The 23,667-nt window shown below is 59.3% G+C and overlaps 1 long non-coding RNA gene across 1 annotated transcript; it reads right to left on the bottom strand.

Moving 5' to 3' along the window:
• Positions 1 to 1,296: 1,296 nt before the first annotated feature.
• Positions 1,297 to 4,400, bottom strand: LOC124967442 (uncharacterized). The gene is made up of 3 exons (XR_007105530.1): positions 2,510 to 4,400; positions 2,034 to 2,190; positions 1,297 to 1,753 (listed from the first exon to the last, which is right to left on the bottom strand). It is a non-coding gene; the product is annotated as an uncharacterized LOC124967442 (long non-coding RNA).
• Positions 4,401 to 23,667: the final 19,267 nt, after the last annotated feature.

Below are 23,667 nucleotides of genomic sequence, written 5' to 3'. Positions count from 1 at the left end.
TGGACTCCGCCTCTCCTTCCGTCTTCTCACTGTTCACTTTATGGACAGAGACGCAGGGTCTGAGCACCTCAGAAGCTTAGAGACACGCTTTCCTAGGGAGACCCAGCCACTTTCAACTTCCTTATCTGAAGAAGAAGCACGATCTTCCCTCAGAGGGTGTGTCGACCCAGATGGGCCTCCTGGGCCACCCAAGTCCAGACACAGGACACAGCCACCCCTCACTCACAGCCAGGGGTCCGGTGTTTACTCTTCTCCCTGCTTCCGAATGGGCAAGTCATCAGGCAGGGGCCCAAGGGACCGAGTCATCTGACGTACTCACTCAGGTGCGTTGAAGCGAGACGCCCCGGGCCTCTGTCTGAACCCCGGTCTCTCCTGCCTGCAGGGCGGGTCTTGCGTTAAGACGATGCCCGTGTAGGAAAAGCTGCTCGCCGCCCTTGGGCTTCTTGCTCTGCACTCCCCTGGCTTCCTGTCAAGGTTCTAAAAGGTCCAACAAGTGGACAAGGACAGACAGAGGTTTTCTCAGTGGGATCAAACTGGAAGGTCCTGGAGGTAATGCCCGTGGACCCCAAGGGACGACAGGCCTGGCTCGCGCTGCCTGCCACTGCAGAGGCTAGAGAACGGCTCGCTGAAGCCCACCAACAGCTCCTGCTCCTGGTGGTGGACAGTGGTGGACCAGGCTGTCCAGGCCCACGTGGCTGGACCAACCACGAGCTGGAGGAAGCTGGCCCAGCCTCCCACACCCCACCCAGGCCGCGCCCCTGCTGAACTCAGGCACACCTGAGCCAGCTCCAGCCCCAGCGAGCCTCCCCTGCACAGCAGAGGCTGAGGGCTGCCTCCCAAGGACACCGCGGAGGGCCGGGGCATCGCTTCTATCCATAGGAAGACAAGGAACAAGCATGACTGGAGAGCGAGTCGGTGCTGCACTCCATGAACAGGGCCAGCAGGGGAAGAATTCCAAGGAGGGGATCCCAGGGAGCCAGTGTAGACTGTGGGACAAAGGACCTCCCGAGACCGCGGAGCTCAGCTGTGAGCAGCCGCAGCGTGTGGGTTTGGAACGGTCCGGAGAAGTGGGCTTCCCAGCAGAAAGGGGGCCGTGGGAGGGGTGGAGGTGGGAAAGCCAAGGCTGGACGGGAGATCAGTGAAGAGCCAGCCTGTCCCGAAGCTCAGCTTCAACAGCCGATCCCGCAACACTGGCTCCCCAGGAGGTGTGGGAAGGGCAGGCGCTGGGCCTGTGGCTTCAGGACTCGTCGAGGGCTCTGCTAAAGCACCCTGTGAGGATGCGTTTCAAGCCACGGTGTAGTTTCAAGTTTATTGTGGACATGTTAAAAAAGTAAACAGAAATAAAATTATTAGTCCGAGATTCCCAAAACACTGTCATCTCACTCTGCAGTCCGCATAAATAGTGGGATGTCCCGTGCTCTTCTTTCTCACACGGCCTTCCAAGTCCAGCGTGCACTGACACCTGCAGCACCTCTGCTCAGACCCGCTGACCACTGAGGGCAGCCCTGACCCTCCTAAGGTGACAGGAGGCAGCACCCTCCTTTCTTCTCTGTCCTCTTTTCTCAACTTTCTTCTTCAGGAACGAGTGTGGTCAGTGCTCCCAGGAGGACCTTCAGGGAGAGGCTGCCCAGCTCCCCCACAAGAGCCCATCGGTGCACGGGAAGCGAGGTCCTCCGAGGGGCGTCTCCCACGCCCGCCTGCCTGCACTGCCCTCGGGGTGGAAGCGCTCCAGGTCCGGGTTTGTCCTGGGAATCTATATGCCCATGATCGTTTGAAAACTGAAACTGTTTTGGATCTTCTGGCATCTAGGGAAAAGCTTAGCGAGTCTACGTGGACCTTCCTCTGTCCACCCTGTCACCCTGGGGTTGGAGGGGGCCCCAGGAAACTGCCCAAGGTCACCTCATGGCCAAGTGTCCCTCCAGCTCTGGGCACCGGTGGCTTTGGAAGTCAGCCCAGGGCCTCCTCCCCTGGGTGGACTCAGAGCTGAGGCTGCAGCTCTCCTCCCGCCCCCTGGGCTCCGGGACTCTTCCCACCTGGGCTGGAAGCAGCTTGCTGCTCGGAGGGGCAGAAACATCCCAACCCCAGACGAGACTTCCTCCCGACGGGCATGGTCCTGCCAAAACCGGCGTCCACACAGGCCTTCCCCGGGCCGTTTTCTAGTCTTCTTTAGAGGCAATAAATGACCACAAACTAAAAGATGAATTTCGAAATTATTATAAAGTGTTTTATGTAAGAACATATTTTATGTCAATAAATGAAATTATATTAGAAACTTGTTATATCCACTCTACTAAAGTATGTAAAAATAATAAATAAAAATATAATTCATGACACACTTTTTAGGTAAGTAAATAAAAATAAAATTATATAAACAGGTAATAGGTCATCGATATGGAATTTTGGTATAAATAACAAATAACATTGTACAAATATGTTTATAAGGATTTTTACATATATCGCAAATTACATTTAACATTTTTGCTTCAGAAACTGTCGTGAGTCTCATTACCTCATCCTGCGCAGGGTCCCGCAGAGGAGTGTCAGTGACTTACAGCCTAAGCCCGCGGTTCACATTCTCAACTCGACAGACACTGAATTCCGAAACAGATCTGGCCCCCAGGGCCTCAGCTGCAGCCTCGGACCCCAGCCTGGGGTACAGAGCTTCCAGAGCTGGGACCGTGGGAGCCCAAGCCCAGCTGGCCCCTGGGCCTGAGCTGGGTTCCTGTGGCTTATCCATCACCACCCCCGCAACACATCCAAGGCCACAGCTGCACCTGCGTGGCCAGGGAGAGCGGCAGCCCAGCTTGGGCCAGCAGGCTGAGGGCCGCAGGGTCCGCACTGCGAAGGCTCCCAAGCGTGGCAGCCCTCGCCCACGTCCCCCACACAGCCAGCCTGGGCTGTGCGTTGGACACCAGGCTTGAGCTGCTGCCGCAGGACTCGCAGGGACTTCACGGACGCCCAAGAGACCTGCCTTTCCAGGGAGAGTGAATACAGCTGTGTGGGCTCCCTCCAGTCAGGAGGGTCAGAGAGGGCAGCAAGCATGAAGGCCACAGGGACAAGGTAGGTGTCCCCACACAGGACAAGGGGGACCCCTGCCCAGTAGGTCCCCACTCCCCTCCTGAATGCTGTGCCATCTGCAGAGGGCTTGGGTTGAGCCACGTGGAGGGTTGGACCCCACGCTGCTCTGACTGGGGCTTGGGACCAGCACCAAGGCTTCTGAGCTCAGTGCCTCATCTGTGGAGTGGGGTGTTAAGGACTGTATCGTCTCGTGGGCATATTTAATTCCCTCACGAGTGTGGGAGCCCAGTCACAGGGGTGCCGCCCACGCTTCTAGCTTCACAGTGGCTTAACTGCAGCCCAGGAACGGGAGCTGCCCACAGGTGGTCCCAGGGTGTGCACAGGTGGACTTGTTCATACCGTGGAACTCTGCACAGCAGAGGAAAAGATCAAGCCAGTAAGTGAATCCACCCGTGTTGTAAGACATGGAAGAAGCGGGTGCAGAGACCAGGAGCAGTGAAGCGGCCACAGTAGAGGTCAGTGTGGTGGCCACCAGAGGCAGAGCACCAGCCGGGAGCCTGGGTCCAGGAGCGCTCGTAGGCGGTGCTAACTCACCCGGCGGTGCTTAGCAGGACTCTGCTCCTCAGGAGAGAGAGAAGGCAGGCCTGAGCGCCCCAGATATGGCCGCCCGGCCTGGCACAGGGGCCTCCCGCCAGCACCAGCGAGCGCCTGTGAAGGCCGTCCCACTGCTCCCTCCGCTCGACTCGTTGTGCCTTCGGGCTCCTCTCTGGTTGACGCCGGGGTGGGAGGGCAGTGCAGAGAGGAGAGCGAGAGCGTTGGGCTGCGGCCAAAGTAACCAGAGCTGCCTTCCAAGACAAGTCTGCCAGGAACGCACCCTGGAATTTCCTCTCTGTGTGCTCGGGGCTCAGTTTTTCCATGAAGTCCCACGTTCCGCAGGGGTCTGGGCACCCTCCCCGAATGCAGCTCATGGTCAAGGGCAGGCCGAGCCACCACCTCCCATTGCAAGACCCTCGAAGGGCCAGGAAATGGCAGTGGGTAGAGACAGGGACCGTGGCTGGACTTGCCCTGGGAATGGGTAGGGCTCGGCTCACTCAGAGGGAGGCCCAGAACCTTCCCTCCCTCCAGGCCAGAACACCTCCCCGCGGATTCTTCAAACACGGCTGTGTTTATCTAGAAGGCCACAGGCAGAGGCTCTGCTGAGACTGACGTTCTGAGTGGACTGGCCTCTCACCTCCCAGCAGGGGCTCCCGCTCCAGAGGGGGCTTGGCAGGGGAAAGCGGGAGCCCGAGGCCAGGCTCACTCGAGTCCAGGGAGGGGTACAGCTCTCGGGACGCAGCTGGCCTGGCAAGCCCATCAGGTTAGGTGACCGCTCACCCGGCCAGATGCCGTTGGCCCCTCTGCACTCCTGACCAGCCTTCCAAGGGTCTGATTAAGCACCGCATTTCAAACAGGGTGCCCAGACCCTCCGGGTCCTCAATGCCAGGTCCCCGGTGAGACTTCCAGACCCCCTGAACCATGGGTGGGCCTGGTCAGCCTCCCATTGCATCTGCACCCACCCCACCAGAGGGCACAAGGCCCTCTGGGCAGGTCAGCTCTCACCGCCAGGCCCCACGTTCTCCCAGAGGACACAGCCCACAGCCTTCACCGCTGCTCCCGTGGACCTGCCTCTCCTGGACCTCCAGGCAAAGCTGGCGTCGTCTCCAGTATCCGCCCTCAGTCCCGCTCGTGCCCATGGCTGGACCGGGCGAAGCCTCCTCCACCACACTCTCAAGAACGCCCTCCCTCCCACTCCCTGCTCCCCAGCACCGTCTCCCTGCCGCGCATCTCCCCAGACTCCACCATGTTCCTGGTGCTGCTCGGGAATATGGATCGTGCCAAGCACTTCTCAGAGGATAATATTCCCAGAAGAGCACGTGGCCACCTGAACCAGCCAGCACCAGGGCTGAGGCCGGGTGTCTGCGCGTCCGAGCAGCCCCTGGCTCCCCTGCCAGCACCAGCCCACCCAAGACGAGCAGGGCACTGACCCCCGTGAGCTGGTTCCCACCCACCGCCTTGCTGCCTGGTTCCCACCAGCACTGGGTGGGCCGCAGGGCTCTGTGCACATCTCTGTGGGTCTCCAAGCCCAGCACCCTGCTCCTTCATGTGGTCCCTGCACCCCTAAGGACACCACCCTGGTACCCCGTCACCCCCAGGGTCCTGGAGAGGAGTCCTGGATGTGTACATAGAAGCAGAACTCGGGGCACATTTGCCCCCTGTGGTGCCCAACTTAGTGGCCTAAAAACCACAAATTTATCATAGAGGTCAAGAGGTCAAACTGGGTCTCACAGGGCAAAGGCTGAGCAGTATGCAGGCTGGTGCCCTGGGTTCCCCGTCGGCTGGCTTTTCCAAACCCTAGTGGACACTGCATTTCTTGGCTTGTGGCTCCATCCCTCTGATCTCTGCCACTGTCCTCACATCCTCTCCTGGGGCCCTGCTACCTGCCCCAGGGAACCCTCTGAAGACAGTGGGCCCAACTGGACAGGCCAAGATCCTCTCCTGGAACGAGGTTCTTCACCCCGTGCTGTCTGTTCAGTCCCTCTTGCTGTGCGGGTGCTGCATTCGCAGGTTCTGAGACTTGCGGGGTTGGGTGGTGCCTTACCCTGACCACTGCACTGGCTGCTCGCAACCTCCCAGAGGCCTGGCAATGCTGACTCCAAAGGGCCATGAGCCCATCCTTTGCTCTGGCCAGCTCACCCCCCACCCCCAGAAGTGAAATGTGTCCCTTGGAGGTGCAGGGAGCCAGGCTCGAGGCAGTGGTGGGGTAGAGGAGGAGGTTGGAGATGAGCTTTGGGTCTGAGTCACAGGCCCTGAAGGAAGCACAGCAGAAGAGAGCAACGCGGGAAGAGGTGACCGGGCTGCGGAGGGCTCTGCTTCCTGTCTGCGTGTGGCCGCCTGTCCCACCTCCGCCCCCGCTGGGGCGCTGCGCCCCTCACTCTGCTCCTGCCACTGCGTCCAAGAGCACACCAGGCACCCCCTCGAGAGGAGAGGGCGCTCGAGAGCCGCTGTGAGAGGGAGGGAGGGCACAGGTAAGAAGACCACACTGAGAGCAGGACCTCAGGCCTCGCTGGGGACTCAGCTTCCACACCCCTGGTCAGGCCGGCTCTGCAGCAAGCGGGCTTGACGGAGGCCGTGGTCATCCCACCCTGCAGAGGGACCGCAGGGCAACTCTCCTCTGGCTCAGGCCAACCTGGGGGCAAGCATGTGGCTACGGGTGACCTGGAACAAGGTTCGCTGAGCCAGTGGGCACGGAGAGTTGGCCTTGGCACTGGCACCGTCTGTGACCCCAGGCCCACTGCCCTCCAGGTCCTCTCTGCCCACCTCCTCCTGCCCTGCAGCAGCAAGTAGTGGGTTCTGGTCACCTGGCTTCTGGTCGGACTCCATCAGTGGAGGCCCCTGTGCACCATTGGAAGGCTCAGTGGGGTTGGGGGCTTGGTGCCCACCTCTCACCTCCCTGGACCACCATGGACCTGCTGTGTCCCTCGTCAAAGGCCACAGCCCCCTCCGAGCCGCTCCTCCCAGCCACCCTCTCCTGAAAACGCCTCCCTCCCGCCCCCGTGAGGCCCGGTGGAAACTGCCCAGGTCCAGCGCCTCCCCCACAGGGTCTCCAAACCACAACGGTCCCTGTTCCACACTTGCCCCAAGGTACCAGCCTGGCGTGCACCACCTTTCCTGCCCATCACTCACCTCTATGTCCTTGGCAGGAAGCCAGCAATGGGTCATCAGGGTGATGCAGCAGGGACACAGGCAGGGGAGGAAAGGCAGCCGCGGGGCCGGGGCATGGGGCGCACTGCAGGGCCCTTACTCTGCAAAGCAGCGCGTTCAGGCCGCGAGCGTGGAGCCGCCCCAGCTTCCCCATCTCACCAGCATGCACACTGGTGACCACACACAGTGACCACCTCTGGCCAACACTTGTGGTAAGCCAGCCCGGGGCCAGCGTGGGCAGAGCCACTGCCCCTACTGACCTCGCCCCCTGGCCGGCTGTCTTCCCTCTCTCAACCTCAGGGCTTTGAGGGCTGCCCATTGCCCCTGGAGGGAGGCTGAGTCCACCCCGTGGTCCAGCTCCCACAAGGCTCTGGAACTCTGCAGTGGCTCCCCAGCCATGCCCCTGGGCCTCCCCCCACCAAGAGAGCTGGCCCTTCGCTCCTGTCCTTCATCTGTTGGCCTCAGACAAATCCCCCAAGCCTCTGATCACTGAAGACTCTTCCCTGAGAACCTCCCTGACTCCCCCAGGGGAGAAGAGTCAGTTGGCCGGAGGGAAACACCAACTCCATCAGCCAGACTCCTGCAGGACGTGAGCCTAGGCTTGTCCCTGCCTTCGTCCCTCTGAAGCTAGACAGACCGACAGCCACCTGCCAGGTGTCCAGACTCCTCCTCTTCCACAAAAGCAGCCTCTGCATGGCTGTGGCTGCCCGAGAGCCCAGGCACAGTCCCGCTTTCCCACCAGCCCTCGCCCGGCGAAGGGCTTGCACACGTCCCTCTGCCCCTTCCCTGCTGCCTGGAGGAGGCAGCTGGCACCAGAGCCCCAGCCCGAGGCAGAGTGGAGGCTGGAAGGAGCCCGAATGGCTGAGGCCTGTGTGGAGCAGAGAAGCCACCCCAGGGCCAGCCCAGGACTGTCGCATGGCACAGAAGCCAGCGTATGACTTCTCAAACCATTTTGTATCCTGCCGCTGGGGCTCCAAACTAATTGAACGACCAGGAGGTAACAGGAGGCATTACTTACCTCCATAAGCATCAGGGTTCCGATTATGCTTTTCGAGGTTTTATCAGTGATATTCAGTTTGAGCAGCCATCTCACCCAGCCCTGGGCAAGCAGGGCCTCTGCCCCAGGACACACCCTGCAAGGGGCCACACACTTTCCTGACCCTCCCTCTGGTGGCCAGGACCAGCCAGGTGGATGGTGTCCTCCCACTGGGTCACCTGCAGCCAGAGCAGGACCCACTTATTCCTTAGTAACTGGTAACAAGTGGTCCCTGTCGGTCCTAAATGCAGCCCTTCCTCCAGAGGTGAGGGAGTTCCAACCAGCTTCCTGCGGCCAAGCAGGGCAGCCTGTGGGCGTCCCCAGGACCCACTGCTGAGGAGGAAGAGCCTCTGCTGTCCCTCTTCACCCTCTCCCTCCCCACTCCTGCCTGCCACCTAAGGGCTCCTCAGCGGACAGGTGGCCGCAGGTGACCTCTCCCTCTCCCTCCATCTCTGTTTAAAATGGCCCCTGGATCTTCTGTGCCCAGCCAGCCAAGGAAGGTCTGCGGTGACAGGCTGACTGGAGGGGTCAGCAGGAAGGGCTCCACACCTTCCCCCATGAGTCAGGAGGCTGGCAGATGAAGGAACCGAGGTCCAAGGCCCCCACTCAACAGGGCCTGGCCCAGCTCCACCCAAGGCCCAGCTTGGAGCCCTGCCCTGCACAGGGAGCACCACGCAAGGACAGGGACGTGGCGGCGGGCAGGGGGCACTTCCACCCCAGGAACAAGCTGACGGCCCCTCCCACTCACTTTGCCCTGGAATAACCCGGGAGGTCAGGAAGGACGAGTCCCCACAGGGGCCCTGGACATCCTGCCTGAGCAGTCAGGGGGCCCGGGGGTCATCTGTGAACGTCTGGCTTAGATTGTCCCTAAGTTTCCCCCGTCCACATCCTGGCCCTTCCTTTGCCTCTCAATGAGACATCTCCCTCCCGTGTCCATCAGGCAGGGCCCGCCTGGCTTCTCACGCTGTCCGTGTGTTAGGAAAGGGAGCCGCGTCACGGAGAGAGAGGACCGACATGCTCCCGTGCCCTGAGCCCCAGCAGCAGGCTGACCTGCCCAGGCTCTGCCCCCACCACGGGCAGGCCGTGGCCTCCTCCACGGACAGTTCCTCCAAATACAGACAGGCCGAGGGAGCTGGCGCCACCCTGGGGGTGCCGTGTCCCCAAGTCCAGCCCAGCGGCCTCACCATGGAAGTCATCCCGGGCACCTCCCATCTCAGAGGCCCAGGGAAGACCTGCCCATGGCCAGCAGTCCAGGGGGAGGCCGTGGCCACCTTGGGTGCTCGGCCCGCCCAGCAATCTGGTCCTAATTCCCAACACAGGGCGATTTGTCCGCCCCTTGCTGGCGGCTCCGCGTGCCTCGAGGGTCACAGGCTGAGCGAACTCTGTCCCCGGCTCAGGACAAGGCGCCCCATTGTTCCTCGCCCTCCCAACGCCCTGAGTGGCAAGAAAATGTCTCCGAGAGATGAGGAAGGAAAACATTCCCTGCCCGGCCTCCTAGGCCTGGCCTGGCCGCCACGCCCCACTCAAAGCCGCAGGAGCACCGCCGCTTCTGTCCCCAGCGAAGCACCCTCTCCCTCGAGGGTCTCCTGCACCCGGGAGACGGGGTGCGGGCAGCCGGGTCGGCCTGGCGCTCACTCCCTCGGCTGGCCGGCAGCAGGGGCAGAACGCGAGCCAGCTCCGTCCAGCCCTCCAGCCTGGCTCCCACCCACTGCCCCTGCTCTTGGGCACCCAAAGCCCCTGCTCTCCAGCTGCGGAGCCCTGGGTGGCGGCCCCACCGCCCCACCCTCCTGCACCTGTGTGCAGGCGCGAGGCCACAGGAAGCAGAGCTGCCCAGAGCTACACCAGCCACACGAGTGAGAGGCACGGCCAAGAATGGGCTGGCCACAGGGGCAAGGACAGTGGCATCACCGACATGACTTTGGAAACCTGCCGTGACCCCCGTGGGCTAGCTTTCCGGAGCAGTCTTCTGGGCTTAGGACAACAGGAAGCTGTTCCCTCAGTCAGAGGCCAGAGGGGCCAGGCCAAGGTGGCAGGGCCACCTCCCCAGGCAGCTCTCGCCGCCTCCCCCAGCTGCCCCCATCCTCCTGGGTCTCGGTGTCCACGCCTATCTCCTCTGTCACACGCCTCCCTGAGTGTCCCTGCCTACATGTCCCTCTTCCCACACAGTCACAAGGACACTCCTGGCTGCTAGGACCTCATCTGGACCTGCCCACATCTGCCAAGACCCTATTTCCAGGTGAGGTCATGGTCACAGGCTGCAGGCGGACAGGACCTGGGACGCTGCTCACCTTGGCACATCACCCATCGCCTCTCCTTCCGCGCAGCCAGCACGTGGGCCGCCCCACTCTGCCTGTGCGCCATTCAGAGCCCCGACCGAGAAACTGGGCCACAGCCATGACGAAGGGTGACAGAAGCCCGAGGAAGGAAGTGACCCTCGTGTTGGGACAGCAGGGACGGCTGTGTGGGGAAGAGGACAGTCACGCTGGGCCTTCATGCTGGGGAAGGAATTGCTGTGTGGTGGGCGGTGGGTGAAGGGCAGCACGGGCAGCCTTGAGAGGGACAGCAGGAGGACTCCTCCTCGCCCTCCATGCCACCTGGACGCCAGCCATGACCTGGGGAAGGTTCCTCCAGCCTCCTTTCGCCAGCCAGCCTGCCCACGCTGTCCACAGTCACCAGGAGTCACTTTGCAAGAGAAGACCTGAAGTGGCCCTCGCCTGCTCCAAATCTGTGTGACCGTTGTCCTCCTCTTTAGGCCCCAACCCTTGATTTGGGGTCTGTCCTGTCTACTGCTGGGCCAGCCAGGGCCTCCCTATATCTTCCATCACAGCCCAGGCCATCCTGGAGTCCTATCCAGGAGCCACCTGACCCCCTAATAATGCCAACAAATCCCATAACACCCCGGTTGGTTCTTTGCGTGCCGTCAAAGCGGCCTGCGCTTGAACTCCCCTGCCATCTGTGGGACACGTGAAGCTCACAGAAGAGAAAGAATGAGAGACGAATAAACACAAGCCCTTCCCTCGCCTTCCCTGGAACAGGCCGTGACTCTGGACACACTGGCACTTGGTTTGGGGGATGGAAGTGACCCCTGTGGATGGTGTGATGGGGAGAGAGGGAAGCCCCTTCCCAGGATCCAGCCCCGCACGCCCCTGGTGCTGCCCCAGGAGCTGAGCGTGTGGGCCTTTGGGGAGCAAGTCCTGAGCGCCGACTTTGTGCACACAAGGTGTAGAAACACGGGAATCTTCACAGTCACCCAGAAGGGCCATTCGTACAGAGAAGGAGAATGAGGCCCATGGAAGCCAGATGGCTGTCCTTGTGACACAGCCTGGAAAGTTCGGGTCTGGGCTTCAAACCCAGAAGGCTGACTTCAGAAACAGGGCTCTGACCCTGTACTTCCTCTCCATTTTCCCATTTCTATCAACTGCCAGGCTGGAGTCTTGATGGCGGGGGCCCGGGTCCTGGCATCAGAGGAGAAGCGAGTCCAGGAGGCCGTCCAGCCTCCTGCCACTTCTGCACCCAGAAGCACAAAGCTTGTGTCGAGAGCATTCGTCCCAGACAGGCCACACCCCCAGCCCAGGTCCCGATGTGACCCATCCACTGCGTTGTGATTCCAGCCATCACAAGGCAGGTAGACAGCCAAGGACCGCCAGGAAGCTCCTGGGAGCTCCTGCCTCTTCCACACTCAGCTCCTCCCAGGTCCTCTAACAGGCTGGACACCCACCGGCGACAGGCGCCCCAGGAAGAGAGCATGTGCGGTCATTCTCAGATCTGTCGCCCTCCGTTATTCTGGAACATTCTGGGATGTGGGCAACAGTGAGTCACCAGTGAGCAGCACCAGGGCCTCCCTCTGGTGACCAGCGCAGTGCTAAAACTGAGCATGGATACACACAGCTGAGTCTCGGGAGCAGCTGGGCAGATGGCCTGCTGTGAGTGGACGGGGCGGGCAGAACCTGTTCTACAGGAAGTGGGAGGGAAGGAAGTGCCAGTCAGGAGAGAGCCAAGCCCCAAAGACCAGAGCAAGAGTGAGATGCAGAACAACCCCCATCTCTGTTCTGTCAAACTGAGGCCGCACCTGCCTCACCAGCCGCTGACAGCGTCGCCCGAAGCTTACTCCAGGAGGAGAGGCGCCGAGCCCTGGGGAACCCCTTTCCAGAACGAGGATCCCTGGCCACCATCCTCCCTGATCTCCACCCTGCCAGACATCACTAGCTGATCCCTGGCCTCTGGAAAGACTCTACCAATTGATGAGAGTTTGTGCCTGAAATGAGCCTGTGTGCTGGACCTGCTTCTCTTGGTCACATCTCCCTCCTGATCTACTCTTCACCATTTTCCATCCTTTGGGCCACCACACTAGCTCCACGGCCTCCACGGCAGCCCCAGGGTGGACTCCAGGCACTTGACTCACACTTTCTCCTGAGCTACTCCATTGGGGCCTCAGAAGTGCCAATGGGGTACAGTGATTTTCAACGTTGTGTACCCTTCTGGGACCTCTTTCCATCAGAAAGACTGCGTGTGCTTTGCTGGAAAACAGAGTCCAAGACACAGCTGTGGGAAGAATGGAAAGGTCCAGCGTGCTTTGGGACAGTAGCCAGAGTCAATGACCCTGACCAGACCTGGGGCTGCTACATCCTCAGAATGGGGACTTCAGGAAGCCCTCAGGGTCACTGTTATCTCCAAGGAGGTGGGAAAAGGCTCCCCAGGAAAGGGAGTCTGCTCGTACCTGCCTGGTTAGAGCTTTTCCACTTACATGTGGCAAAAACAAACAAAACATTTGAACTGGCTTGAGCCAAGATCTGAAAGTAAAGTAACAGTAAACAAAAAAAACCAAATCATCACAAGAAATGGTGGTGAGAGCTCAGGGCACCCTGCACCACCCACAGGACCCTGCCCTGGGAGGGCTCACCTGGGACGCTCTTCTGCTGCCATCCTGAAATCTCATAGGCCGTGTCCTTGGCCAGTTCAACCCTGCCTGGGGCCTTGGGAGATGGCGTAGAGCGCACCTCAGCTTATCCTACCCCACGGCCTCCCGGCTCCGTGTGTGGCCACCAGGTGGGAAGTCCTGGTGCCTGTGGGCCGTCCACATGTCCCAGGTTTAGCTCCTTCTTGCTGCTGTCGTAAAATGCGGAGGCCAGGTCATTTATAAAGAGCACACGTCTGCTCAGGGTGAGGGCTGGTCTCTGCTTCCAAGATGGCGTCTCAAATGCTGCGTCCTCCAGAGCAAGGGAGTTCCCCTCCTTGAGATGCAGAGGGATGGAAGAGCACAAAGAGCAGGCTGTCCCCTGGAGGCTTCCACAAGGACACTGGTCCCAGCCGAGCCCATAGCCTTATCCACCTCCTAAAGGCCCGGCATTGGTCTCAGGTTCCAACAAAGGAGATGGAGGCGCACAGTCAGGCCTCAGGTGCAGAGCAGGGTGGCCTCAGGCACAGGGAAGTCAAGGAGCAGGCGCGGACCACGCGAGGGTCTCACTCGGCAGGACCCCAACGTAGACGCTGTACCTCACGCAGCTTCCCTTCTAGGAGGGACTTGGTGCTAAGAATCCCAGGAGCTTGGGGGTTCCCTCGCCTTCCAGGAAGGAGCACAGGGAAGACAGCATACCCCGCACTTAGAATGGAGAGCAAAACTCTCTTCAGCCTACAGGCAAGACGCTTTGTGATCTGGTCCTGAGCTTGAACCCCGACCCTTGGCCACTGTCCACCCCCATGTCCTCGGTCACTGAGCTCTGGCCACACTGGTCTCCTGTCACACCAAAGCCATTCTCAACTGCGGGCCCTTCTGGAAACTTCTAGAGACTTTTCCTCTGTATGCACAGTTCATCTACCCCTCCTTGGCTAGCCATCTTCCAGGGGTCAGCTCCGACGCCGCCTGCTCACAGAGGCCCTCCTGGACATGCCAGCGCTCCTCCCACTAACTCCCAGCAAGGCGCCATCTCCAAGCAGCATATGTCACAGCTGGTTGTCAGGGTTTTACTTATTTCCCTTTCCTGGTCCATCTCCCTCTCATCTCTTACTCCCCAAGGCAGGTGTCTGCTTCGCTCACCCTGAATCCCCAGAGCCGACCCTGCGTCCTGAAGCCTAGTATCTGGCAAATTAATGAACATATTTGGCTTCCAGAAGTTTTTGCCTTCAAGGGGAAGCTCCTGCAGTCTCATTAGACCAGGAGGCAGTGTAGGCATGGCAGCTGGCCCCAGAGCCACCCACTGGTTTGGGGATTTGATGCCCTTGCTCCAAGACCTGGAACTGTGAACAACGTTCATGGTCAAGGGGAATGGAATTCTGGCTGCAGGTGGAATTAATGGTGCTGACCTTGAGATGGAGAGGGAGCTCCAGGTGGGGCAGATGGGATCACCAGGGTCCCCAGGTATAGAAGAGGGAGGCAGAAGCAAAGGGCCAGATGCAGAGGCGGGGGGACAGAAGCCGAGGTCAGAGAGGAGCCATGCTGCTGCCTTGGAAGGGAGGGCCAGGAGCCAGGACTTGGCACCTCCAGGAGAGCAGCCTGGCCCCACCCAGTGCCAGCCAAGTGTGTCAGAGTTCTGACTTCCAAAACTTGGGTTGTTTTAAGTCACTAAATTTGCAGTGCTTTCTTACGGCAGCTGTGGCAACAAACACAACGTGCCAATGCTTCCTCTAAGCTTGCGATAGCCCAGTGATTCCGATCGCAACACTGTGCAATGGGCACTGTACCTGTCCCCACACTCTGGATAAGGAAACTGAGGCACAGAGGGATTGCATGTTTTCCACAGCTGGTAAGTGGCAGATCGAGGGACAGGGACAGGGCAGCAGGCTTGGGAGTCCAAGTTGGTGCCCACGAACCAATTGCAGGACTAGACAAGTCAGAGATGGCATTATGTGGGCATGGGTAAGCCTCACCACCCTGATGACCCACTGACTCACTGTCACAGCAAGGCCAGGGGCCGAGGGCCAGGCCAGCAACCTGTGCCCTGTGCTCATCCGTGTGTGACCACAGGTGTGGACCGCCTGGAAAGGCAGGCCGTCCCTCCCAGCACACGGAGGTCCCTGCAACGCTGCCCTCTCGCCCCTCCACGCAGGCTCTGGTCCTGGGCCCTGTGGACTCCCAGAGCTGGTGCGGCTTCCTGCTCACCCCAGCTGGCCCCAGAGGTGGGTGCAACCTTGAAAGTGGAGTAGACTTGCTTTTCCTCCCTGTCCCCGCGACTGAGGGCAGCACAACATGTGGACGTGGAGATGGATTTCTCCTGCAACGGTCACCCCGGGAGGGCAGGCGTAGCACTGTGAAAACCAGCTGTGTCCTCCTCTGAGAAGAGGGCAGGCCGCCATGGAAAACAGCCTGCCCGGCTCCCCGCGCGACATGCACCGCCCCGCGGCCTCCCTCCCCGCTGCCCGTCTCCCCAGGACCCTGGCGCCGGCTGCATTTGGCCCTGAAAACAAGAAAGGGCTCCGTACGAAGCAGGAGGCAACCGAGCTCTGCAAAGGGGCTCTGGACTTTTAGAAAATAAAAAATAAATCATGGTGACTTAGGGGGAGAAGCATTTCACTCTGATTCAGGAATTTTGAACCTGGCGGCCTTGGACACCTTTGGAAGTCCTTTGACGCATACCGGACCCTCCTCAGAATGTCTTTAAATGTGTTAAAATTTGCAGAATTGCAAAAGAAACGATTATGTTAAATAGTTATCAAAATATCCTCAACGGATGCAGTCAGATGTGCGCTGTGTCAGGAGCGCGGACCTCAGGCCAACAACTTCCTCTACTCAAAGAGGCTCTGGACTCAGTTATGTTTTGAAAAAGCAGACCCGGCTGGGCCATGACAAGAAGACATCTGTGATTCTGCTGGTGACAAGGTGACAGATTTTGCTAATGTCACTGGCTTGCTGCCTGTGTCCATAATGGAAGGACATACTAACTTTCAGTTTGAGCTTAGAGAAAATAAAGAAGCCGTGTTCTTCCGTCCGGTCTCACGATCCCCGAGTCCCTCCGCAGAGGCCTTGGTTAGAGCCCAGGCTGATCCTAAGGCCCCTGGTGCAATTTGGACCTCATCAGAGAGTTTGTGGAGAGAACACACTCAGCAACTAGTCTTCAGCAATTTTCAGCTCCGAACATGAAGTATATTCTAGATATATTGTTTAAAAAAAAAACAAAACAAAACAAAGCTCCCTTGTAAAAGGAGAAAACTTGAAATAAATCTGATGACTAGCTCTAGGTACAGAATTTAGGGTCATTTCCCTGTTTGCTAATCTGCCACAAACACGTTGTGTTTGTGAGATCCAGCTGTCATTTGCTGTCACTAACCCGGTATGATAAAGAGCAGGCCTGCCCTGGGCACGGGGAGGCCATCAGGCAGCCCTGCTCTGAGGCTCTGCAAGTCTCCAGGTGACCACCCCACAAGGCGTGTGGTACACTCTCATCAAAAAGCTAATACGCCACTGAATTGTACCCTCTAAGCAGGCGACTTGTACGGTACATAGATTACATCTCAAGCAAGCCATTGAAAACGTCTAACTAGTTTGGGGCACTTAACCTGGACAACTTGCTAACTAAAAGCTAACCAGTCAAACTATAGCGGGAAAAATCATAAGCCATTTGGAAATGTAGACACCACCTGTATACTGGATGATATTAAATGATCGTTATTAAACGTCTTAGGTGTGATTGATAATTCTACGGGTATGTGTGATGACAGATCCCCAAGAGTGTAAAGTGTCCCCACCCCCCCAGGTTGCTTCTTAAAATTGCACGTAAATTCAGAATTATCTCACCATAAAACATTTAATTATAAAGAGAACACAACCCTCACCTTTGGAGGCATACACTAAAATAGGGAGGAAGAGACATACTATCAGTAAGCCGCTTTGCAATGACCCTGGCCTGGGGCCACAGGTGGGGTGTGGGGTGGACAGGACTGGCAGCTGACAACCGGTAGTGGGTGATGGGTTGGCCAAGCCCGTCCACGTCTATTAGTTCTGGAATTTTCCGTAATGAAACATTTTCAAGTGCTGTTTTTCAGTTAATTGGACGAGCAATAATAAAATTACATAAGGTAATCAGGTTTCTAGAAAAATGAAGTTTTGTGTTCTGAAAACTCAAGAAAGAAAGGACCACTGTGTTTTCCACTGGGCTTTGCTTTACACTTGCAGGAGTTTTAAGGAACCTGCTGTCCTCCCTCCCTAGAGGAGGCCCAGCCCGCACTCCACCAGAAGACAGCTGTGCGCGGGGATGGTCAGCCCGAGGCCCAGCCACCCTGCTCCTGCTCAGCCTCGGTTTCTCCACGGTCCAAGTGAGGAATTCTGCGCTGGGAAGCTCTTTCTGGCCAGTACACTCTGTGATCCTCAGAACCATGTTTACTTGGGCACTAGTGGAGTCGGGCCTGGGGCCCACGGCTGCTGTCCATCATGCAGGCTCTGACACACCCAGGAAAGTCACGGTACCCCACCACTTCCAAAAACATGGGTGTTCCATGCCCCGCTGCGGGCCCAGCATGGAAGCCCAGGCAGAATTTCCATACATGCCCTCCCCTCAATTGCAAAGGGCCAGGCCCGAGGGTGTGCACCAGGACCCTGCAGGCAAGGCAGGGCCCGGAGCAGCGAGCAGGCCAAAGCATGTCCCCCGGCCCTCGGCCACACCCGCCCACCTCCCAGCACCTCCGCACTCAGCTGGGGTGTGACCTGAGAAGCTGCAAACCCGGGACCTGGCCGGGCTTGGGCGGTCACTGTCAGATGAATGGCCTTGACCCTCTCCTGCCGGCCAGACTCACACCCACACGCTGCCAGACCAACTCCCAGGCTGTCCCACAGATGGCTGGACACCCTCTCACCCACTCTGCGGGCTCCACGCCCACCCTGCCTGGGCTCTGGACCCCAGCCCCGTCCTCCACTGCGACATGTGCTGGAAGCCTCCCTGCGAGTGCCCAGCTAAGGAGCAAGAGTCCCCAGGGCAGCTTCCACAGCAGCGGGCTCCATGGGACCCTCAGGGGTGCCATCCACTTGCCAGGCCCCTGGGCCTGGATGCCAGCAGAGTGATGTGCTTTCCAGGGGGGCCGTGGGCCACGTGGTCTCGGCCAGAGGGGCTGGAGTCTGAGTCCCTAGTAAGGACTGTAGACCGAGCCTCCGGGCAGCTTCCCAGGGGCAGCACTGCCTGTATGGTGTCACATGTGGCCGTCAGGAGGGTCAACGCAGTCCTCAACTCCATGGAGAGGGACAGCAGGTGCTCCCCAGGGGGAGCTCCTGGACCCTGGCCCAGGGCTGCTTCTGATCTCCGTCCTTCTGCTGTAATAAGTCACAACTGTGGGCACAAGAGCTTCCGTGAAACCTGATTGCTAGTCCATCTAGCAAATTCCCAAAACAAAGCGTGTCCCGGGGACCCCGGAACTCTGCAGTTGGTGTCGGGGCGAGGGTCTCGAGACGCTCCTGACTTCACCATGAGGGTCACTCAGTGATAGTCAGGAGGGTGGACGGACCTGGAGAGTCCACGATGGTCCTGCTGCCCATCTGGAGACCACGCACATCCGGAGGGAAGCCTGAGCTCAACAGGACTGTCCCCGGGAGCGCTGCCGGGGCCCTGCCAGAAGGGGCCAGCGGGCTGCTCTCACGCGGCGCTGACTCCCTCAGCAGGTGCAGGCACGTGGCTTCCCAGGGGCCGCAGTGGAAGCTGCTGTCCGGCGGGTCCTGCGCCCAGTGTCGCTCTGCCACCTTCTGGGGGCCCAGCAGCCACAGAGCCGTCCAGACTCAAGGCAGGGGTGGCCGAGCGCACCTGTGGATGGCAGGACCCTACCCACCAGCTCACCCCTCTGCCCTGGACTCTGCGGGCCCTCTCACTGCCCAGGCCTCTCCTCCCGGCCAGGAATCACTGTCCTGCTCCGCCCACTGCTGCTCCCACCTTTCTTCTTGGCCAGGAGGACCTGAGGAGAGGCAGGTGGTAGAGGCAGCCTCTCCGCCTCCCGCCCGCCTCCTTCCCTAGGGCTTTGCGAGCTGTGGTTGGGGCAACTGTGCAGGTTCTGCCGGGCAGCCGCACAGTGGGCATGCGACTGAGGTGCCCTGGAGGATGCCAGTCTTTCTGGGGGCAGATTGACAGCTTGGTTCACGCGGTCCCTGGAGGGGGTCCACGTTGTCTGCTGATTCCCCGGGCGCTGTCTGCCTCCCTCCTCAGCAGGACCTGTGGCTGACAGAAGGGCACAGGGGCCTGGCTCGGAGACCTGAGGTGGCCGTGAAGGACCTGCCGTGCAGAGAGGCGCAGCCCTCAGCCCTGCAAGGAGGGGACCCTGATGCGCTGCAGAGCAGACGGACCGAGGACGCTGCGGAGTGGAGACAGCCAACGCGAAGACGCAGTGGGACGACCCACGAGGTCCCCAGAGACCTCGGGGGGTGTGGGAGCAGGTGTGTCGGAGGCCAAGAGGACAGTACAGCGGGAAGATGAGAACGTCCAGCAGCCGGAGGTGGTGGTGGCTGCACAGTGTGCACATGCCAGTGCCACCGAACTGCGCCCAAGCCAGGGACAGCGGCACCTCAAGTCACATCCACCTTACCAGTTCAAAGACCCTTGGAGGCGGCGGGCCTCCAGGCCTCCCATGGGGGCGCAAGGCTGACCGGGGCTTCTCCGGCCCCCCTGTGTAGAGCGGGGACAGACCTCCGCAGGCAGGGTCACGGCGCCCGGCCCCGCGGCACCCTGCCACACAGGGTCGCGCTCCTCCCAGGTCCCCCACGTCTCACGCAGGTGAGGCCCGGCACCCTCTCCGCTCTCCCTTCCACACCCCTGGGTCCCAGAAACAGCTGCCACTGGAACAGAAGGACTGCAGGGGACCTGCCTCCCACGAAGCCCGCCTGGCCGGGAGTGCCTGGCCGTCAGTCGCTGGGCACATGCGGACCTCACATCCCCTCGAGGAAGCGCCCTTTCAGCTTCAGGACAGGACTGAGCGTGACAGCTGCCCCCGCCGGGCCCCCGCACTCACTCTAGCCCGTCCTGGCGTGAGGCCGCTGGACCCTGAGTCCCGCTTCTGCCCAGGCAGCTGAATGGCCACCATCCCCTCAGCCCCAGGCCGACAGGCGAAGCCAGCCTAACCCTCAGGAGCCAGGAGAAGCCTGTGACGAGCAGGATGGAGTCTTCCAGAAGCAGCCTCCCGGCGCCCTCTGAGCATTGCACTCCCGTGAGGTGAGCAGTGCCTTGCCCTATGCTCCCTGCCATTACTACCCAGCACCTCGGAAGAGCCCAAAGAAGGGGCCACCCAACCTTAGACCAGGACCTCCAAAACAGCCAACGCAGACCTCTCCTCCTCAGACGCTTGCTCTCTAGTCCGCCACAGTGCTGGAAAGCCGGCCGACTCACACCTCCCAGGCCATGGTGTACCCTCAAAGCCAGGTTCCCGTGTCTTTGCCTACAATGCCATTTTCTGATGTCAATAAAATTAATAATTTGCAATGGTTTTTAACTTCACGTCTGACATCTGGGATCTGAAAGTGCTCCCAGCCACTCTGAGTCTGCCTCGGTCCTGTCAGTGTGTCTATGCGATTGATTTGAAGATGTCGGTGGTGGAAATACAGCTCTGATCCCTCTTACTGCATGCACTACATTTCCCAGAATCCCCTGCCATCTGGGTTCTTCTAGACTGGGCTCCATTGGTGTGGCCAGCCCTGGCCGGAGCTGCCTTGTGCTGTGGCAGCTGTGACCTTCCCCAACAGCGTCCTACACCTCCTGCTGCCACACTTTACACCAGAGCACAAGTGACAACACTCCCTGGCCCTCGTCCCTCTGGCCCGTCAGCAGTTTTGAAAGAGACTTGTGGCTGAACCTCTTCTTTATCCAGGTGACTCAAGAACTCTTCCTTTGGAGTCAGGCTAACAGAAGCTCCCAGGGGCCCGGCCAGGCGTCGGCTCAGACACAGAGGGCCTGTGCTCAGCTCCAACGTTCCTATCAAAGGATGCCTTCCAGGCATTTTGAATGTTTTCTCCCCCAAAAGATTTTTCATTGAAAAAATAACGCGTGAATTATTTTTAAAAGATCTTCAGTTCCCCTTATCTTCAGAGGTACTTTTCACAGTCGGGCTTGTTCCAGAGTCTCTCTGGGCTTGGAGTGGGGTGGACAGAGATCCTCCCCTACAACACCTAGGTCCATGGGCTTCTCCTGATCAGTCTTCCACCTCTTGCTGTTTCTCCCCCAGTGCTGGGGATGGAACCCAGGGTCTCACTCACCCTGAGCCGTACCCCAGCCCCTGCCCCCACTCTCCAGCCCTCCCCCTGGGGCCTCCGCTGCTCCTGCACAGGCCCCCGGAGCCTGTGAGGGGCCCAGCCTTGCTTGCAGACGTGTTACCTGTATGTCGTCATCTGCCAACAGACACTTCTGTGCTTTGCAGCAGCTTGGGCATCTCAGGCTCAAGGTGTAGTTCACACATTCACTCAGTTGATTTCAAAAGACATGAGTTCACGGGGACCTTTCATTTTGAATGGTTGTCTAGCATCCCTTGCCTCTGGGCACACTTAGGAGTTCATGGGCACAACAGGTTCCAACGCGAAACTGCTGAAGGGGTTTCAGCCTCTGAGATGTGGGGTCGACGCATCCTCAGGGGGCTTCCTCACTCACGCACAGCAAACCCAGCCAGAGAGTTTGCAAGCAGTGCTGAGTGACACCTCTGACACCTGGAGTTAGCTCACTGGCAGTTCAGAGTTGCAGGTCCTTCAGCCTGGCACCAGGCTCTCACCTCTCACCTGCAAATCCAAGATGCTACCTTGACCTTTGGGATGTTGGCCAAAGGCATTTTCCCTGAATCATAGAATGCATGAACCCAGATAAATGAGCTTCCTCCACCCCATCTGGAGAGGAGGGGGCTGCACACACCCCAGCAGTGCTTCAGAAGGCCAGCTGTGAGGGTCTCTGCCTAAGCAGGCGCTGCTGGTTTGGATTACCAGAGCAGCGAGGGACGGTATACACCAGTGACTGTTTATGAGGACGCACTCGATGCCTCTACTGTCTTTACGAGCAATAAATGTCTATGTCGATTTAATTATTCACTGCTTCTCTGCCACCACCTTCCCTAGAGGTGGGAGTCTTGGTCTGCAGCCTGACTGGGGATCCCTGAATGAGTGTGAGGTGCTGTCCGCAGGCATAAGGTCCGAACCCTGAGCATCCAGCTGGACAGAGGGGCAGGGACGACTGGCCGTCATGACCCCCAGGTCTACCCGCTCGACATCCTCCCTGTCCCCGGCTCATCGTACACAGTGGAACTGCAGAACTGGTAGCCTCCCACAATGAACCTGGGCGACAGGCCCCACAACCTCTCTGAGTCCTGAGGGCCTCCTCTGTGGAAGGACCTGGTGCCCAGGGATCAGCACTTGGCTGGGGCTGGAACGGACCTCCTGGCTGCATCTGTGCGGGGCTCCCGAGGCTGCTCGCTCAGTCCGATGGCCATCTGTATTCCAAGGCTCCCCTCGGCCTCCACCACCTGACCTCCCTGCCGACCACTGAGTGTGCCAGCCACGCTCCCATCGTGAGATCTTCCCTGCGGTTGGCCAGGCCCGGGGTCTGCTCCGGATTTCTGCATGGCTCCGTCTATTTCCATGTTTTTCTTGAGCGCTGCCCTCTCAGAGGCCTTGGGCCAACCGTCCCGTGGGAAGTCGTGGCTCTGCGGCTCTCTCCCACCGCCAGGCTCCGTTGGGCCACGTCACCAGCATACCTTACATTTGCTTATTCTTTGTTGAATTTGACTTTTCATCTGATGCTCCCCATCCTGTGACCTCCCTGAGGCCAGGGTTTGTTTCTGTAGTCCTCCTGAGTTTGGTTTTGCCCTTCTCTACTGCGTTCCCCATCCTAGAGCCAAACCTGACACCGGGTAAATGCCCGTGAATCACTGAAATGCGACAAGCTGACGGGACTGAGGCGGGGCAGCAGCTCATCTAGCCTGTTCCCCTTCCCAGACGTGCAAGAAGATCACCCTCCCCAGCCTCCCTTGCTGCTAGGGACAGGTGGGGCGAGCCAGCCTCCCCCAGGAGACAGCCTGCGGGACCCTCCAGTTCTCGCTCGGGCTCTGTTGGTGATGAGAGGCCACATGAGGCAGCCAGTCTGGAGAGCCACCTTGCACAGGAGAGAAGGAGCTCGTATGCTGCCGTTGGGACTCTAGGAGTGTTACTGCGGCTGAGCCTCGCCCATCCCCACTGACGCAGGTGGGAAAGCACTAGAACTCAGCAATCCCAGGCTGCGAAACTGGCTACACCACGGCATATAGGTTCTTTAAAATCATTGTGCTATGAAAGATTGCGCATCAGAACCACGGGCTCAGCGGGGAAGCCGGGTTAGACACAGCACCATAAACCTCAAAGACACGTCAAAACCAAGTGACGGGAACCTAATAAAAGTGAGGCTGCGGCTTCCCACGTGCTGAATGGTTAGGAAGCACACAGAGACGTGTTTCCGTCAGCTATCTCCCTGCTGGGACTAAAAGACCCAAGCAGCACAACTACAGAGGAGGAAGGTTTATTGAGGGCTCAGGGTTTCAGAGGTCTCAGTCCATTCCTCGGGCTCAAGGTGAAGCTGAACATCATGGCAGGAGAGGGTGGTGGAGGGAAGCAGCTCACATCACGGTGCTCAGGGAGCCGAGAGAGAGCCCCTCGCCAGATACAAATATACCCCAAAGCCACACCGCAGTTCCTCCTCCTCCAGCCACACCCACCACTTCAATTGATCCCATCAGGGGTTCGTTCACTGCTGGGGTTAAGACTCTCACAACCCAGTCGTTTCTCCTCCGAAGCTTGCTGTCTCACACGAGCTTTGGGGGCCACCTCACAGCCAAACCATAACAGACTACAATAACCACAATCCTCGGCCTGGGAGAGACCGAGCAGTCAGGCAGTAGGTGCAGCCCGAGTGAGGACAGGTGTGGAGGACACTGGCAGAGCGCTGGGCAGCTGGTGGAGCCAGAGG

This window comes from Sciurus carolinensis, chromosome 16 (genome assembly GCF_902686445.1).
Source record: "Sciurus carolinensis chromosome 16, mSciCar1.2, whole genome shotgun sequence".
NCBI classification, from domain to species: domain Eukaryota; kingdom Metazoa; phylum Chordata; class Mammalia; order Rodentia; family Sciuridae; genus Sciurus; species Sciurus carolinensis.
This window is presented reverse-complemented; position numbering and strand designations above follow the sequence as displayed.